The sequence below is a fragment of the Callithrix jacchus genome, chromosome Y (assembly GCF_049354715.1).
Source record: "Callithrix jacchus isolate 240 chromosome Y, calJac240_pri, whole genome shotgun sequence".
NCBI lineage: Eukaryota > Metazoa > Chordata > Mammalia > Primates > Cebidae > Callithrix > Callithrix jacchus.
In genome coordinates, this window is record NC_133525.1 from 4,521,917 (window position 1) to 4,540,580 (window position 18,664).

An 18,664-nucleotide genomic window follows, 5' to 3' on the forward strand; every position below is an offset into this window, starting at 1 on the left:
TTTCATTCATTTATTTTCATTTTCTTTTTGAGATGGAGTTTAGCTCTTGTTACCCAGGCTGGAGTGCAATGGCGCCATCTCGGCTCACCGCAACCTCCGCCTACTGGGTTCAGGCAATTCTCCTGCCTCAGCCTCCCGAGTAGCTGGGATTACAGACACGCGCCACCGTGCCCAGCTAATTTTTTGTATTTTTAGTAGAGACGGGGTTTCACCATGTTGACCAGGATGGTCTCGATCCGTTGACCAGGATGGTCTCGATCCCTTGACCTCGTGATCCACCCGCCTCGGCCTCCCAAAGTGCTGGGATTACAGGCTTGAGCCACCGCGCCCAGCCCTATTTTCATTTTCTGTTACTGTCTACCCTGATTTTTTGTGGATGTATTTATTTATTTTTGAGACAGAGTTTCGCTCTTGTCACCCAGGCTGGAGTGCAATGGCGCCATCTCGGCTCACCGCAACCTCCGCCTCCTGGGTTCAGGCAATTCTCCTGCCTCAGCCTCCCGAGTAGCTGGGATTACAGGCACGCGCCACCATGCCCTGCTAATTTTTTTGTATTTTTACTAGAGACGAGGTTTCACCATGTTAACCAGGATGGTCTCGATCTTTTGACCTGGTGATTTACCCGCCTCGGCCTCCCAAAGTGCTGGGATTACAGGCTTGAGCTACCGCACCCGGCCCAGATGTATTTATTTTTTATTCTTTTTTTTTTTGAAAAGGAGTTTCGCTCCTTACCCAGGCTGGAGTGCAATGGCGCAACCTGGGCTCACTGCAACCTCCGCCTCCTGCGTTCAGGCAATTCTCCTGCCTTAGCCCCCTGAGTAGCTGGGATTACAGGTATGCGCCACCATGGCCAGCTAATTTTTTTGCATCTTTAGTAGAAATGGGGTTTCACCATGTTGACTAGGATGGTCTTGATCTCTTGACTTTGTGATCCACCCGCCTCGGCCTCCCAAAGGGCGGGGATTACATGCTTGAGCCACGGTGCCCGGTCTATTTTTTATTCTTTTAGAACAAGGCAAGAGCATAAAAAATAAAATTAATTGAAGAAGCTCATCTTACAATCTTCTTATTTTCCAAAATAACAGAAGGTACTGGCTGGGCGCAGTCGCTCACGCCTGTGATCAGAGCATTTTGGGATGCCGAGGCGGGCAGATCTGAGGTCAGGAGATCGAGACCATCCCGGCCAACACGGTGAAACCCCGTCTCTACTAAAAATATTTTTTAAATTAGCTGGGTGGGCCGGGCGCGGTGGCTCAAGCCTGTAATCCCAGCACTTTGGGAGGCCGAGGCGGGTGGATCACGAGGTCAACAGATCGAGACCATCCTGGTCAACATGGTGAAACCCCGTCTCTACTAAAAATTACAAAAAGTTAGCTGGGCACGGTGGCGCGTGCCTGTAATCCCAGCTACTCAGGAGGCTGAGGCAGGAGAATTGCCTGAACCCAGTGGGCGGAGGTTGCGGTGAGCCGAGATGGCGCCATTGCACTCCAGCCTGGGTAACAAGAGCGAAACTCCGTCTCAAAAAAAAAAAAAAAAAAAAAAAAATTAGCTGGGTGTAGTGGCACGCGCCTGTGGTCCCAGCTACTCGGGAGCCTGAGGCAGAAGAATCGCTTGAACCCAAGAAGCGGAGGTTGCAGTGAGTGGGCCAAGATCTCAAAATAATAATAATAATAATAGAAGGTACTTCATAAAACTACTAAAAAACTTCAATAAAATTAGTTGAAGAAGTGCATCTTACAATATTTTATGAAATACTTTTCTTAAGGCCCGGCGCAGTGGCTCAAGCATGTAATCCCAGCACTTTGGGAGGCCAGTGGCTCCCAGTGGCTCCAGCACTTTGGGAGGCCAATGTGGGTGGATCACGAGGTCAACAGATCGAGACCATCCTGGTCAACATGGTGAAACCCCATCTCTACTAATAATACAAAAATTAGCTGGGCATGGTGGCACGTGCCTGTAATCCCAGCTACTCGGGAGGCTAAGGCAGGAGAATTGCCTGAACCCAGGAGGCGGAGGTTGCGGTGAGCCGAGATCGTGCCATTGCACTCCAGCCTGGGTAACAAGGATGAAACTCCATCTCAAAGAACAATAAATACTTTTCTTAAATAGAAGAAGGTACTTGACCATTAATTGTACTAAAAACTTAGAATAAAGCAAAAATTGTCTAATCCCGACGATTCTCCTTGAAAACCTGCTTTTCCTTTAGGTTTCTTATTGGAATCTCTTAGCAACTTTCAGGTCGTGACATTGAAAGACACTATGCTTAATATGGTGTGCAAATGCAAGTGTGCAGGTATATTACTCATGCCTTCCAACTGCAGTCAACATAAGTTTTCCCAAAATGCCATTGACTGAGCTCTCTCCCTCGGTACCCCAGAAACAAAGGCTGCCTAGTGTTTCATTTTGCTATATTTTACAGAAATACTTAAAACCAATGGGAAGAGAAGGGGAGAAAAAGGAATTATATAAACTTTTATAATAATAAACTAAAGTGACTTCACTTTACTGACATTTACCCAAACTTTAATCAACTGAACTTTTCAAGGGCTTGTAGAAGTCCCTCTGATTTATGAAATCCACAGATCTGGCTCAGAAATCTTCAAACTGTAGTATCAAAGAGTTCCACATGTATGCCTTTCTTCACAATTTTCTGGCCAGACAGTCCAACTCTGTTAAATTCCTAAAGGTTTTAAGACTAGTTAGGATATTTAGCAGAATTTTCAGCCTCACGCTACTAGATGGCAGTAAGAACCTTACCAATCCCAGTTCCAGTTATGAATCAGGTTTAGAGTAAAATCTAAAGTAATATCTACTGACCTATATAAAACCCCAGACAATCAGATGGACTGTCTGTTATCTCTATGAGTTCATCATTTATAATTCTTGTCGTTTTTCATCCTGCTTCAGCCACACCAACCTTGCTATTTTTCTGATAGCAGGCTTATACCAGGAATCTTCCTACTTGCTGATCCTGCTGTATAATACTTACATGATTATTCCCTTACTCTTTCATTTAAATATTTACTTCAAAGTCACCTTGGCAGCAAAGTGCTTTGTGACTGTACTATGTAAAACCAAACTGTATAATGAAGAATCCTGTCTCATGCATTTTGTATGTAATCAATAATCTGACTTTAAAAACAAACCAAAAGACTTCATGCCATATCCACTAAAACAAAAACCTAACAACTAGGAACCCAAATTAGGAAGTTAACATACTATTTAAGTATTTTAATAAAAAATTTTACAGGACAAAACATATATCTTCTAAATAAAAATGAACTCTGAAGTAATAAAAAAAATCAGGACTTCAAAAATTACACTGAAAGCAAACTACAGGATAAACACTTTTGAACCCTCCAAAAAAATATACCAATCAAAAACTGACAAGACTCTGGAAACCAACAGTTTATATCAACCAAGCAAACACTGAACCAAGAGAGAGACAATTTTTTAAATCATAGAAAGTCTTGTGGTATTGCCATACCACCTCTCTGGTGTAGCTGAAACCTTCAAAACTGCAATTCACATTCTCAAAGTAAGGCCCTGATCCTGATTCTGGAAGGAGTAAAGAACACTCTACATGCCAATTTATTGTGTTTTTTTTTTTTCTACTCTGTCTGTGGGTTACATAAAGAATTGTTGAAATATATCTATCTCTGTTTTGCCTAACTCAGAACTCACTCATGACTGAAAATGTCAGGCACTGGTCACAAACATTTAAGTTGCTGACAGCCAAAGATACGGTTAACCCATAAAATAGACAACCTAAGAAAGTGGGCAATAGTTGCAGAGATCTTTCTTTTGGAGAAATGAGAATATTCAAAAGCACATACTCTCATGCACATACTCATGAGAGGAAACACTCTCAAAAAACATGTAAAACTCTTAAGTGTTAGCCCTCAGGTTCGTCTACAGCTTCAGTGTCAGAAAAGACTGAAGGCTAAGACAGAATTATAAACAGTATTAAAGGTGTTTTAATAAAGATCCTGTTTAAAAACTAATAGTTTTCATATTACACTTAGTCAAAACACTGGTGCTATACAAGCTAAACCTTCAATAACTAAGAATTCACCTTGGAGAAATAAAATTTCCAGAGTTAACACATTGTAACATTTCAAATATCATTCTCTACAAAAAATAAAAAAGAAGAAGAAGAAAAAAAAAGCGTAAAAATAAAAGAAAAAGTATGGCCAAGGTGAAGTGAAAAACAGAAACTGAAAATGTCTTAAACTTTATGCACAAACACTGTTTAAAAAAAAACAAAAAAACAGAAAACCAGTTTTGGCCTGGCATGGTGACTGACACCTGTAATCCCAGCACTTTGGGTGCTTAGGTAGGCGGATGATGACATCAGAAGATCAAGACAATCCTGGCTAACAAAGTGAAATCCCGTCTCTACTAAAAATAACATTACCCAGGTATGGTGGCATGTGCCTGTAGACCCAGCTACTCAAGGAGGCTGAGGTAGGACAATCACTTGAGGAGGAGGTTGCGGTGAGCCAAGATCGCACACACCACTGCACTCCAGCCTAGGCAACAAGAGTGAAACTCCATCTCAAAAAAAAAAAATAAAAAAATAAATTAATGAGTAATTAGAATACCATGAAGCAGACCAATGTATGCAATATGGGTTTCCCATACGGGAGAAAAAGAGCAGAAAGAATATCCGAAGAAATAAATGGCTGAAAATTCCCCAAACTTGATGAAATACCTGAATGTCCAAATTCAAGAAGGGTAAAAATTTTAACAAGAGTATGGTCAAAGACAGTCAGCCCTATTAAGAAAATTATAGTCAGTCAAGAGCCAAGATAAGAAAATTGTAACAACAGAAAGGGAGAAGCAATTTATCATGTAGAAGGGAAACTTAATAACAGAAGCCAGGAATGGTGGCTGATATCTGTAATTCCAGCACTTTGGAAGGCCGAGGAAGGAAGGCAGATAATGAGATCAGGAGATCAACACCATTCTGGCCAACATGGTGAAAACCTCTCTCTAGTAAAAATACAAAAATTAGCTGGACATGGTAGCCTGTGCCTATAATCCAGCTCTGCGTGAGGCTGAGGCAGAAAACTCCCTTGAACCAGGGAGTTGGAGGTTGTAGTGAACAGAGATTGTGCCACTGCATTCCAGCCTAGCAAGAGAATGAGACTGCATCTCAACAACAAAAAAGATTAACAACAGATAGCTCAAAAAAGCATGGAAAATATGGGACCCATATGTAGAAAGGAGTACTGATTAACAACAGACAGCTCACAAACCATGGACAACACGGAAGCCAGAGGCAGTAGTACAACAAAGTATTAATAGAAATAAGCTATCAAATAAGAAATCCGTATCTGGCAAAATGATATTTCAAGCAAAAAAGCCTAGATATGGAAAAGCAAAGGGAATTCTGTTACCAGTCCTGCTCTACAGGATTGCTAGAAGTCATCAAATTAAATTAAAAGGATATTTGACAGTAATTTTCAACTATAGAAAGAATTGACACTATAAAGAAAACTGCTATTACTATTATAACACTGGCAAAGGTAACTATTACTATTGTACTTCTGGTAGGTAACTATTACATAAAACAATTACAAATTTATTTTAATGGACACTCAGTGTGTACACATATAATCTGTCACAATAATATAGATTAGGAAGGATGGAAAACTACAAAAGCAGCATATTTATATACTGTAAAACTAAAGTTTGTATTATTCAAACAAGTTAGTATTATTCGAGGTAGGCTATTTTAAATTTAGGCTACTACCTGAAGTCCCAGATATAACTAATAAGAAATATAAAAACACAGAAAAGGAAATAAGCAAATATTTAAAACACCAACCAAAATTTTAAAACAAGCAATGGAAGAAATAAGGATCAAATAATATAGAGAATACATAGAAAACAAATAGGTAAATGTCATAGTAAGCCATTCCTTACTTATAATAACTTTAAATGTAAGCTCCTACATGAAAAGGCACAAACAAAATGCACTTTAAAAAAACTGATTCATCTATATATTTACACAAGTCTCACTTTAGATATAAATACACATAGGTTAAAAGTAAGAGGATACCAGTAAAATAGTGGATACTATAAAAAACTTTATGAATACTTTCATTTAGTTTAAGAAGCCTATTATTTCATCATCCATACTACTCTTTGTGATGTGGTTTGGGCTAAAGGAAAAGGCGCCACTTGAAACACCATTGGTGCTGGAGACACATACTAAAGGCCTGGTGTTTCAGGTGTTTTGGACTGCAGCTTTCACCCAGGACTTCGAATTAAGGAGCTTGCCTCCTATAATACAGTTCTGCTTGAAGAATCCAAAGTCCTTGTGCATTGTAATGTGAAGATGGAGTTGGAATAGGCCAATAAGAGTGTAATGGCTGAAGAAAATCTGGGGCTTAGCACAAGGGATAGAATCCATGTTAAAGTATGTGCAGAAGGAAATCAGAACTGGGCTGAGAAGAATACATCATTAGCTGCAAGATACCCTAAATGCAACCTCATAGCCCGAAACAGGTTCAACACATAGGTAGTACTTCGAGGCAAAACTGGAAATACCCAAGCTATTTATTTAATATTAGCAAGGCATTTTTAGGCACTTTAACGTTAAAATCAATAATGACAAAGCTTTTTTGCCCAAATGTCATTATTTTAAGTACATACATACCCAAATATAAAAGCATACTGGTGAGTACTAGACTGTTCTTGGAAGCTCTAATTTTTATCTATGGTGAGTACTATAGAAAAGACCAGAATGGTGTTATATTAGTTTTGGATGACAGAAAAGTCTGGATTTGTCTTTCTTATTTTTTCCTCCAAGAATGCAGAATCTAAATGGGTATGAAGCAGCCTCTGCTCCCCTCCCCCAAATAGAGACAGAGAAACATCTGAGAGGCCGCCTTTGTCTTTATGAAGATGCAAATACCTCAGAGATAGAATATTCTAAATCAAAAGACTTACTTCTTAGAACAAATATTTCTGATTTAAAAAAATCCACTGAAGAGGCAGGTACAGTGGCTAACACCCATAATCCTAGCACTTTGGGAGGCTAAGTGTAGGAAATAAGAATAAATAAAAGGTTCCTCTTCAAAGCTTTCCTCTTGGTTTATTAAGAATAAATAATAGTTTCTTCAAAGGTTCATTTATTTAAAGCTTTTGTTAATAATTTTAAAGTAGTTATTAGTGATAATAAGAAAATAAGTGCATTCTGTGTTCTTGGTTCTTACATTTTAACCTAGGTATTTACCCTGACATGCCCGGACAAGCCCCAGCAACTCTTAGGTCAAAGCTTATTGCCCTTCCTTATTTGGAAAAGTTATCACTTCTGTAAGCATTCCTCGGGTTACTTCTTCTTTCTTTTGTTCTCCTCTGCCTTTACTTCTTTAGGCAACAATATACATGCAAAAATCATCAATAAAATGTTAGCAACAAATCCAGTAGCATATTAAAAGTATGAGGTACCATGGCAAAGTGTGGGCCTTTTCTTTTTCTTTGAGACAGAGTCTTGTTCTGTCACTGAGGCTGGATTGCACAATCTTGGCTCATTGCCTCCTGGGTTCAAGCAGTTCTCCTGCTTCAGTCTCCTGATAGCTGGCATTACAGGTGTTCGCCATCACACCAGCTAATTTTTGTGTTTTTAGTGGAGATGGGGTTTCCTCATGTTGTCCAGTCTGGTCTCCAACTCCTGACCTCAGGTGATCTGCCCACCTCAGCCTAAAAAAATGGTGATATTAACTGGCATGAGTCACCACACCTGGCTCGAAGTGTGGAATTTGTCAAGAATATAAGGGTGCTTAAATATATTAATTTAATTTTAATATATTGTCAGAAGCCTCTGAAGCAGACCAATTTCATCTTCAATAGAGGCTGGGTAAAATAAGGCTGCATTCCCAGTCAGTTAGGCATTCTAAGTCAAAGGATGAGACAGGAGGTTGGCACAACATACAGATCATAAAGACCTTGCTGATGAAACATTTTGCAGTACAGAAGCCAATGAAGCCGCAACAAAACCAAGACACCAATGAGAGTGACCTCTGGTCATCCTCACTGCTGCAGTTCCACCAGCACTGAGATAGTTTACAAACACCATGGCAATGTCAGGAAGTTACCCTTATGTTATAAAAATGGGAGGCAAGAATAACCCACCCCTAGTTTTGTGTATATTCACAAATAATCATATAAATGGGTAACCAGCAGCCCTCGGGGGTGCTCTGCCTACTGAATAGCCTTTTTAGTTTTATTCGTCTATTAATAAACTTGTTTTTACTTTATGGACTCGCCCTGAATTCTTTCTTCCATAAGATCCAAGAGCCCTCACTTATGATCTGAATCAGGAAGGGTAAAAATATCATCAGAAATACAACCAAAAAAATAACATGGTTGAGTTTTTTCAAGAAGATGGCAAGGTAGGAGCAACTCAGGATTGCAGCTCTCAGTGAAGACACAGAGGGTGAGTCCAAGCTGCATTTCCAGACAGATCTTTGTTGGCCACAGAACAGGGAAATTCCCAGATGTTGGAGAGACACGGGATGCCAGTGCAGCTGTTTCGGCTGGTGCAGCCGTTTCGGCCGGCACCACAGCACAGCGGCACCCCACAAAAAACTCACTGGTCTGGGTGCCCTGCTAAATGGGCAATCTGAGATTTGGGAGGGCAGATTAGCATATCCATCTGATTAAATGGAACTTGGACACTGAGCCAAACCAGGAGATTCCCGGGAAACGACATTTGAGCCGGCACAGTGGGTCGCTGCATGGGAAATCACACAGATCCCAGTGCCCTATCAGCAGGCAACTGAAACACCTGGGAGAAACTCAACTGTTCAACTTAAAAAAAAAAAAAAAAGGGGGCTCTGAGGCAGGGAGCCAGGTGATCAGCCTCGGCGGGTCCCACCCCACAGGGAAAAACAAAACGGTGATTCAAAACGCTCTGGGTTGAGAGTTTCTCTGCCGGCACAGCTGAACCCAGAACAGTGCAGCTCGGTGGGGGAGGGGCGTCCGCCATTACCGAGGCATTCCGCCCCTACTGAGGTACACTCCCATTGCTGACACAGCCTGCCGTTGCCAAGGCAACCCGCCATAACAGAGACTCCGCCAACAGGGCGGAGCCCACGGCAACAGGGCGGAGCCTCGGCAGGCAAACAGTGACTAGACTGCCTCCTAGATGGACAGGACAGTGCAATGGACACTCATAAAGAAAGCCCTAACTCCCCGAGACAGAGCATCTGAGGAAAAAAAGGGATTTTATGAGTTCTGCTGCAGCAGACTTAAACATACCTGCCTAACATCCCTGAATGATCAATGGAGCTCACAGCTCAGCACTTGAGCTCCTATAAAGTACAGACCGCCTCCTCAAGCAGCTCCCTGACCCCTGTATATCCAAAGAATCACCTCAAAAAGGACTGATCAGACTGACAGTTGGCAGGCATCATTCTGGGACAAAGATAACAGAAAAAGAAACTGGTAGCATCCCTCACTGTTCTGCAGCTGCTACAGGTGTACCCCAGACAAGCAGGGCCTGGAGTGGACCTCAGCAGTTGTACAGAACAGGGGCCAGACTGTTAGAAGGAAAACTAAGAAACAGAAATACTTCTTCATCAATAATCTGGATGTCCACTCAGACACCCAATCGGAAAATCAGCAACCACTCAGACAACAGGTGGATAAATCCACAAAGATGGGAAGAAACCAGCGCAAAAAGGAGGAAAACACCTGAAACCAGAACACCTCCCCTCCTACAAAGGACCAGAACTCCTCACCAGCAAGGGAACAAAGCTGGACGGAGAATGACTGTGATGAAATGACGGAATCAGACTTCAGAAGGTGGGTAATGAGAAACTTCTGTGAGCTAAAAGAACATGTTCTAAATCAATGCAAAGAAAGTAAGAACCTTGAAAAAAGATTTGAGGAAATGGTAACAAAAATGGAAAACTTAGAGAGAAATATGAATCAATTGAAGGAGCTGAAAAACACAACACGAGAACTTCGCAAAGCATGCACACGTTTCAACAGCTGAATTGACCAAGCAGAAGAAAGCATATCAGAAGTTAAAGATCAACTCAATGAAATAAAATGAGAAGGCAAGATTAGAGAAAAAAGCACAAAAAGGAATGAACAAAGTCTCCAAGAAATGTGGGACTATGTGAAGAGACCTTTGATAGGTGTACCTGAATGCGATAAAGAGAATGAATCCAAGCTGGAAAATACTCTTCAGGATATTATTCAGGGGATAAAATGTCCCCAACCTAGCAAGGCAGGCCAATATTCAAGTGGAGGAAATACAGAGAACACCACAAAGATATTCCACAAGAAGAGCAACTCCAAGGCACGTAATTGTCAGATTCACCAGGGTTGAAATAAAGGAGAAAATGCTAAGGGCAGCCACAGAGAAAGCTTGGGGCAGCCACAGAGAAAGGTTGGGTCACCCACAAAGGGAAGCCAATCAGACTCACAGCAGATCTCTCGGCAGAAACCCTATAAGCCGGAAGAGAGTGGGGGCCAATATTCAACATCCTTAAAGAAAAGAACTTTCAACCCAGAATTTCATATCCAGCCAAACCGAGCTTCATGAGTGAAGGAAAAATAAAATCCTTTGCGAACAAGCAACTACTCAGAGATTTTTGTCACCACCAGGCCTGCTTTACAAGAGCTCCTGAAAGAGGCACTATACATAGAAAGGAGCAACCAGTACCACGCATTCCAAAAACATACCCAATGCTAAAGAGCATCAACAAAAATGAAGAATCTGCATCAACTAACGGGCAAATCAGCCAGCTAGCATCAAAATGGCGGTACCAAATTCACACATAACAATATTAACCCTAAATGTAAATGGGCTAAATGCACCAATCAAAAGACACAGACTGGCAAATTGGATAAAAACCAAAACCCATCGGTGTGCTGTATCCAGGAAACCCATCTCACAGGCAAAGATATACAAAGGCTCAAAATAAAGGGATGGAGGAAGATTTACCAAGCAAATGGAGAGCAAAAAAAAGCAGGAGTTGCAATTCTCGTCTCTGATAAAATAGACTTTAAAGCAACAAAGATCAAAAGAGACAAAGAAGGACATTACATAATCGTAAAAGGATCGATACAACAAGAAGAGCTAACAGTTCTAAATATATATGGACCCAATACAGGAGCACCCAGATACATAAGGCAAGTTCTTAACAACTAACAAAGAGACTTAGACTCCCACACAATAGTGAGACTTTAACACTCCACTGTCAATATTAGACAGATTGACCAGACAGAAAATTAACAAGGATATCCAGGACTTGAACTCAGACCTGGAACAAGCAAACCTGATAGACATTTACAGAATTCTCCACCCCAAATCCACAGAATATACATTTGTCTCAGAACCTACTCTGAAATTGACCACATAATTGGAAGTCAAGCACTCCTCAGCAAATGCAAAACAACTGAAATCATAACAAACAGTCTCTCAGACCATAGTGCAATCAAGTTAGAACTCAGAATTCAGAAACTAACTCAGAACCGCACAGCTTTCATGGAAACTAAACAACTGGCTCTTGAATGTTGATTGGATTAACAATGAAATGAAGGCAGAAATAAAGAAGTTCATCGAAGACAATGAGAACGAAGACACAACATACCAGAATCTCTGGGACACATTTTAAGCAGTCTCTAGAGGAAAATATATAGCAGTAAGTGTCCTGATGAGAAGAGTAGAGAGATCCACAATTGACATCCTATTGTCAAAATTCAAAGAGCTAGCGGAGCAAGATCAAAAAAACTCAAAACCTAGCAGAAGACAAGAAATAACTAAGATCAGAGCAGAACTGAAGAAGATAAAGACATGAAAAACCCTTCAAAAAAATCAATAAATCCAAGAGGTGGTTTTTTGAAAAGATCAACAAAATAGACCACTAGCCAGACTGATAAAAAAGAAAAGAGGGAATAACCAAATAGATGCAATAAAAAACTATAAAGGGGAAATCACCACAGATTCCACAAAAATTCAAACCATCATCAGAGAATATTACAAACAACTCTATACACATGAACCAGTAAACCTGGAAGGAATGAATAAATTCCTGGACACCTGTGTCCTCCCATGCCTAAACTAGGAGGAAGCTGAAACTATGCACAGACCAGTAACAAGGTCGGAAGTTGAGGCAGCAATTAAGAGCCTACCACACAAAAAAAGCCCAGGTCCAGATGGGTTCACGGCCGAATTCTACCAGACACACAAAGAGGAGCTGGTACCATCCCTTCTGAAACTATTCCAAATAATCCAAAAAGAGAGAATCCTTCCCAAATCATTGTATAAGACCAACATCATCCTGATACCAAAACCTGGCAGAGATCCAACAAGAAAAGAAAACTTCAGGGCAATATCCATGATGAACATCGACGCAAAAATCTTCAATAAAATACTGGCAAACAGACTGCAACAGCACATCAAGAAGCTTATCCATCATGACCAAGTTGCCTTCATCCCGGGATGAAAGGCTGGTTCAACATATGAAAATCCATAAATGTAATCCATCACATAAACAGAGCCAAAGACAAAAACCACATGATTTTCTCAATAGATGCAGAGAAGGCCTTCAAGAAAATTCAACAGCACTTCACGCTAAAAACTCTCAATAAACTAGGTATTGACAGTACATATCAAAAAATGATAAAAGCTATATATGACAAACCTACAGCCAGTATATTGAACGGGCAAAAGCTGGAAGCATTCCCTTTGAAATCAAGTACTAGACAAGGATGCCCTCTCTCACCACTCCTATTCAACATAGTATTGGAAGTTCTAGCCAGAGCAATCAGGCAAAAAAATAAAATAAAGGGTATTCAATTAGGAAAGAGGAAGTCAAACTGTCTCTATTTGCAGATGACATGACTGTATATCTAGACGACCCCATTTTCTCAGACCAAAATCTCAAACTGATAAGCAACTTCAGCAAAGTCTCAGGATACAATGTGTAAAAATCACAAGTATTCTTATATACCAATAACAGACGAACAGAGAACCAAATCAACAGCAAACTCCCATTCACCACTGCTACAAAGAGAATAACATACCTAGGAATACAGCTAACAAAGAATGTAAAGGATCTCCTCAAGGAGAACTACAAATCACTGCTCAATGAAATAAGAAAGGACACAAACAGATGGAGTGAACATTCTGGTTAACTCATGGCTAGGAAAAATCAATATCATGAAAATGGCCATACTGCCCAAAGTAATCTATAGATTCAACACAATCCCTGTCAAGCTCCTGATGACCTTCTTCACAGAACTTTGATTCCACACAAAGTTTAAAGTGGCAAAAAACACTTTAAACTTTGTATGGAATCACAAAAGACCCCACACAGCCAAGACAATCCTAAGTAAAAAGAACAAAGCTGGAGGCATCACATTGCCAGACTTCGAATGATATTACATGGCTACAGTAATCAAAACAGCGTGGTACTGGTACCAAAACAGAGACATAGACCAGTGGAACAGAATGGAGACCCTAGAAGAAATACCACACATCTACAACCATCAGATCTTTCACAAACCTGACAAAAACAAGCAATGGGGAAAGGACTCCCTGTTTAACAAATGGTGTTGGGAAAACTGGCTAGAAATGTGCAGAAAGCAGAAACTGGACCCCTACCTGTCACCTTACACTAAAATTAACTCCAGATGGATCAAATATTTAAACATAAAACCTAACACCAAAAAAACACTAGAAGAAAACATAGGTAAAACAATCCAGGACATAGACATAGTCAAGGACTTCATGATCAAAACACCAAAAGTAATGGCAATATAAGCCAGGATAGACGAATTGGATCTAGTTAAACTCCAAAACTTCTGTACAACAAAAGAAACCATCATTAGAGTGAACAGGAAACCAACAGAGTGGGAAAAAAATTTTGTAATCTACCCATCTGACAAAGGGCTAATACCCAGAATCTACAAGGAACTAAAAGAGATGTACAAGAAAAAAACAAATGACTCCATTCAAAAGTGGGTGAAGGATATGAATTGACACTTTTCAAAAGAAGACACATAGGGGGCCAACAAACATGAAAAAATGCTCATCATCACGGGTCATTAGAGAAATGCAAATCTAAACCACATTGAGATACCATCTCATGGCATTTAGAACGGCGATCATTAAAAAATCTGGAGACAACAGATGCTGGAGAGGATGTGGAGAAATAGGAACACTCTTACACAGTTGGTGGGAGTGTAAATTAGTTCAACCATTGTGGAAGACAAGTGTGGCAATTTCTCGAGCATCTAGAAACAGAAATTCCATCTGACCCAGCAATCCTACTACTGGGTATATACCCAACGAACTATAAATTGCTCTACTATGAAGACACATGAAAACTATGTTCATTGCAGCCCTGTGTACAATAGCAAAGACTTGAAACCCACCCAAATGTGCATCAATGATAGACTGGACAAAGAAAATGTGGTACACATACACCATGGAATACTACACAGTCATACAAAACAATGAGTTTGCATCCTTTGTATGGACTTGGATGAATCTGGGAACCATTATTCTCAGCAAACTGACACAAGAACAAAGTCAAACCCCGTATGTTCTCACTTACAGGTGGGTGTTGAACGAGAACACACGGACTCAGGGACAGGAGCATCACACACTGGGGACAGTTGGGGGGTGTAGGGGAGAGAGAGTGGATGGTGGGGAGGTAGGGGAGGGATAAGAAGGGGAGAAATGACAGATATAGCATGCACCTAAAGTAAAATAAATAATTTAGAAAAAAAAAGAACTATAACAAGAAAGAAATGTAACAGGGTTTCAGGATGCAACATGAATAAACAAATATTAATTATATTCCTATATATAAGATACATGTTTCTTTACACTGTATGTTAAAAAAAATTCAAAATCATATGCCGTAAGTGCATACAGGAAAAAAAAAAATTCAAAATGAAATTAGGAAAACTTCCATTTATAATCACAACAAAAACAAAAATTTGCTGTTATCACTTTAACAAAGTTGCACCGAAAACAAAGCAAGAAAACAATAACGACAACAACAATAATATTGCTCAAGTAAGTATAATAGACCCAAATAAATGGTAAGACATCCCTAAACAAATGGAAGGGCATTCCACGTTCGTTGATTGTTAAGATGGTAATACATTACACAAACTGAATAGGCTTTGTCAAAGTTCTAGCTAGTATCTTTGTAAAAAGACAATGCCTAAAATCCAATAAAAAATTAAAAAAAATAAAAATAAAATAAAAAAAATAAAATGTTTCTACCTGGAGCACATTTTCCACAGGGAACACCTGTTGTACAGATGACTCATTTCCAATTTAATTCTCACCAAATTAATTTGTTTTTGACCTACAGGAAAGGGTTAAATACAGGTCTGACCCCAGGAAAAAAAAAAAAAAAAAAAAAAAAAAAAGACAATGCTAATGCTAAAACCCATATGGAATTTCAAGGGACCTACAATAGCCAAAACAATCTTAAAAGATAACACAGTATTGAAAATTCTGCCCAGGCAATCAGGCAGGAGAAATAAAAAAGGGTCATTCAGATAGGAAAATAGGAAGTCAAATTATCTCTGTTTGGAGACGACATGATTGTATATTTAGAAAATCCCACTGTCTCAGCCTGAAATGTCCTAAAGCTGACAAGCAACTTAGGCAAAGTCTCAGGATACAAAATCAATGTGAAAAGAATCACAAGCATTTCTATACGCCAATAATAGACAAACAGCTAAATCATGAGTGAACTCCAATCACAACTGCTACAAATAAAATTAAATCTCTAGAAATAAAACTTACAAGGGATGTGAAGGAACTCTTCAAGGAGAACTATAAACCACGGCTCAAGAAAGAGAGAATGCAAACAAATGAAAAGTCATTCCACCCTCATGAATAGGAAGAATCAATATCATGAAAACAGCCATACTGCGCAAAGTAATTTATAGATTTAATTCTATCCCCACCAAGCTACCATTGGCTTTCCACACAGAATTTGAAAAAACTACCTTAAATTTCATATGGAACCAAAAAAACAGCCTGCATAGCCAAGACAATCTTAAGCAAAAAGAAGAAAGCTGGAGGCATTATGCCCCCTCAATTCAAACTATACTACAAGGCTACAGTAACAAAAACAGCATGGTTCTGGTACCAAAACAAATATATAGATCACTAGAACAGAACAGAGGCCTCAGAAATAACACCATACATCTATAACCCTCTCATCTGATAAACCTAACAGAAACAAGCAATGGGGGAAGGATTCCCCACTTAATAAATGTTGCTGAGAAAACTGGCTAGCCATATGCAGAAAGCTGATTAGCCATATGTATACCCTACTGGACTTAATTATACTTGTTATGATTTTTAATTCTATATACATCACACAATTCAGAAAGAACAAGTAAAACTATTTTCAAACAATATAATCCCATACATGGAAAAATTTAAGAATTGATAAAAAACAATTACAAGGAAAAATGTAACAGGGTCCCCTTCCTTACACCTTATACAAAAAATAACTCTCAATGGATTAAATATTTAAATGTAAAATCTAAAACCAAAAAACCTGGAAAAAGACTTCATGACTAAAACACCAAAAACAATGGCAACACAGGCCAAAATTGACAAGTGGGATCTAATTAAACTAAAGAGTTTCTGTACAACAAAGAAACTACCATCAAAGTGAACAGACAACCTACAGAATGGAGAAAATTTTTGCAATCTATCTATCTCACAAAGGACTAATTTCCAGAAACTACAAAGAACTTAAACAAATTTACAAGAAAAAAAAAACTCCATCAAAAGTGGGCAAAGGATATGAAGAGACACTTCTCAAAAGAAGACATTTATGCAGGTAAAAAATATATGGGGAAAAAAAGCTAATCATTCTCACTGGTCATTAGAGAAATGTAAAGCAAAACCACAATGAGATCCCATCTCCAGTCAGTTAGAATGGCTATCATGGAAAACTCAAGAAACAATAGATGCTAGAGAGGATATGGAGAATCAGTACCACTTTTACACTGTTGCTGGGCATGTAAATTAGTTCAGCTATTATAGAAGACAATGTGGCAATTTCTAGAACAAGAAATACCATTTGATCCAGCAATTCCATTAGTGGGTATCCACCCAAAGGATTATAAACCACTCTACTATAAAGACAGATGCACACATATGTTTATTGCAGTGCTATTCACAATAGCAAAGATTTGGAATCAACCCAAATGTCCATAAATGAAAAACTGGATAAAGACAATGTGACACATATAAACCATGGAATACTATGCAGTTATAAAAATGAGTTCATGTCCTTTGCAAGGTCATGGTGAAGCTGGAAACTATCATTCCCAGCAAACTAACAAAAGAACAGAAAACCAAACACTCTATGTTCTCACTCCTAAGTGGGTGTTGAACAATGAGAACACATGGACATAGGGAAGGGAGCATCACCCCCTGGGGCCGGTTGGGGTATGGGACTAGGAGAGTGATAGCATTAGGAGAAATACCGAACAGAGGTAACAGGATGATGGGTGCAGCAAGCAACCACGGCACACATAAACGTAATGTAAAAAATCTGCACATTCTACACATGTATCCAAGAATTTAAAGTGTAATAATCATGATAATAACATAGATAACACAATTAAAGAACTGCCATTTCATAATTTGTAAATGTTCTAGAAAGCTGAAATCAATGCAATGTGATTCTGGTTTAATGACACAGACAGCCAATCTATGAAACACAACATAAAGCTCCTAAACACTTTCATCTATGATTGACTTATTTTTGACAAAGATGGGAAATCAGATCCTAAAAACAATCTTTTAACAAATGCACCTAAAATCAGATCCTAAAAACAATCTTTTAACAAATGCACCTAAAACAACAATATTCATATGCAAAAAAGCAAAGCTGAAACTCTTATCAGCATACTATACACAAAAAAATATAAACTCAAAATAGAATACAGACCTTACTAAATAATTATGCAATTTAGTTAGACCAAAATACAGGAGAAAATCATTGAGATCTTGGATTAGGCAATAATATCTTAAAATGAAAGCAAAAACTTAAGTGACAAAAAAGTAACATTCTGTGAAAATGAAAAAATTACTTTTTAAATTAAAAATTAATTAATTTTTGGAAAAAAAGTAATTTTTGTCTTATAAGCAACATAAGAAAGTGAAAAGAACATACCAAGAAATAGAATATATGTGCAAATCATATATCTGATAAGGGATTCATATCCAGACTATATAAAGATCTGTTGTAACTCTGAAATAAAAAAAAGAAAAAAGAAATGCCAATAAGCCCAAGAAGCTGATCAACATCATTAACCACTAAGCAAATGCAAATCAAACCCAAAACAAGTTATGAATTTAACCGCAGTAGAATGGATACAATAAGAAAGACAGATAAGAGGAGAAACTACAGTCTCATAAACTGCTGGGAATGTAACATGGTGCAGCCATTGTAGAAACACTTCAAAATGTTCCACACAGTTATTATATGACTGAACAATTCCACACCTAGGTATACATATATCCCTGAGACAACTGAGGATATATGTGTACAAAGAAAGCTGTACACCAATATTTATAATAACATTACTCATAAAAGCTCAAGAGTGGGAAATACCTAAATGGTCATCAACAGATTAATGG

At 38.9% G+C, this 18,664-nt stretch overlaps 1 pseudogene across 1 annotated transcript in view; it reads right to left on the reverse strand.

Moving 5' to 3' along the window:
- LOC118150932 (ubiquitin carboxyl-terminal hydrolase 9Y-like) overlaps window positions 1-18,664 on the reverse strand; it is an 82,132-nt pseudogene that overhangs the window by 42,948 nt on the left and 20,520 nt on the right. Inside the window, exons 6-7 of the transcript XR_013531920.1 lie at window positions 18,198-18,275; window positions 7,462-7,713 (exon numbers count right to left, since the gene is read on the reverse strand). The product of XR_013531920.1 is annotated as a ubiquitin carboxyl-terminal hydrolase 9Y-like (transcript). The remainder of the gene's footprint in view (window positions 1-7,461; window positions 7,714-18,197; window positions 18,276-18,664) is intronic.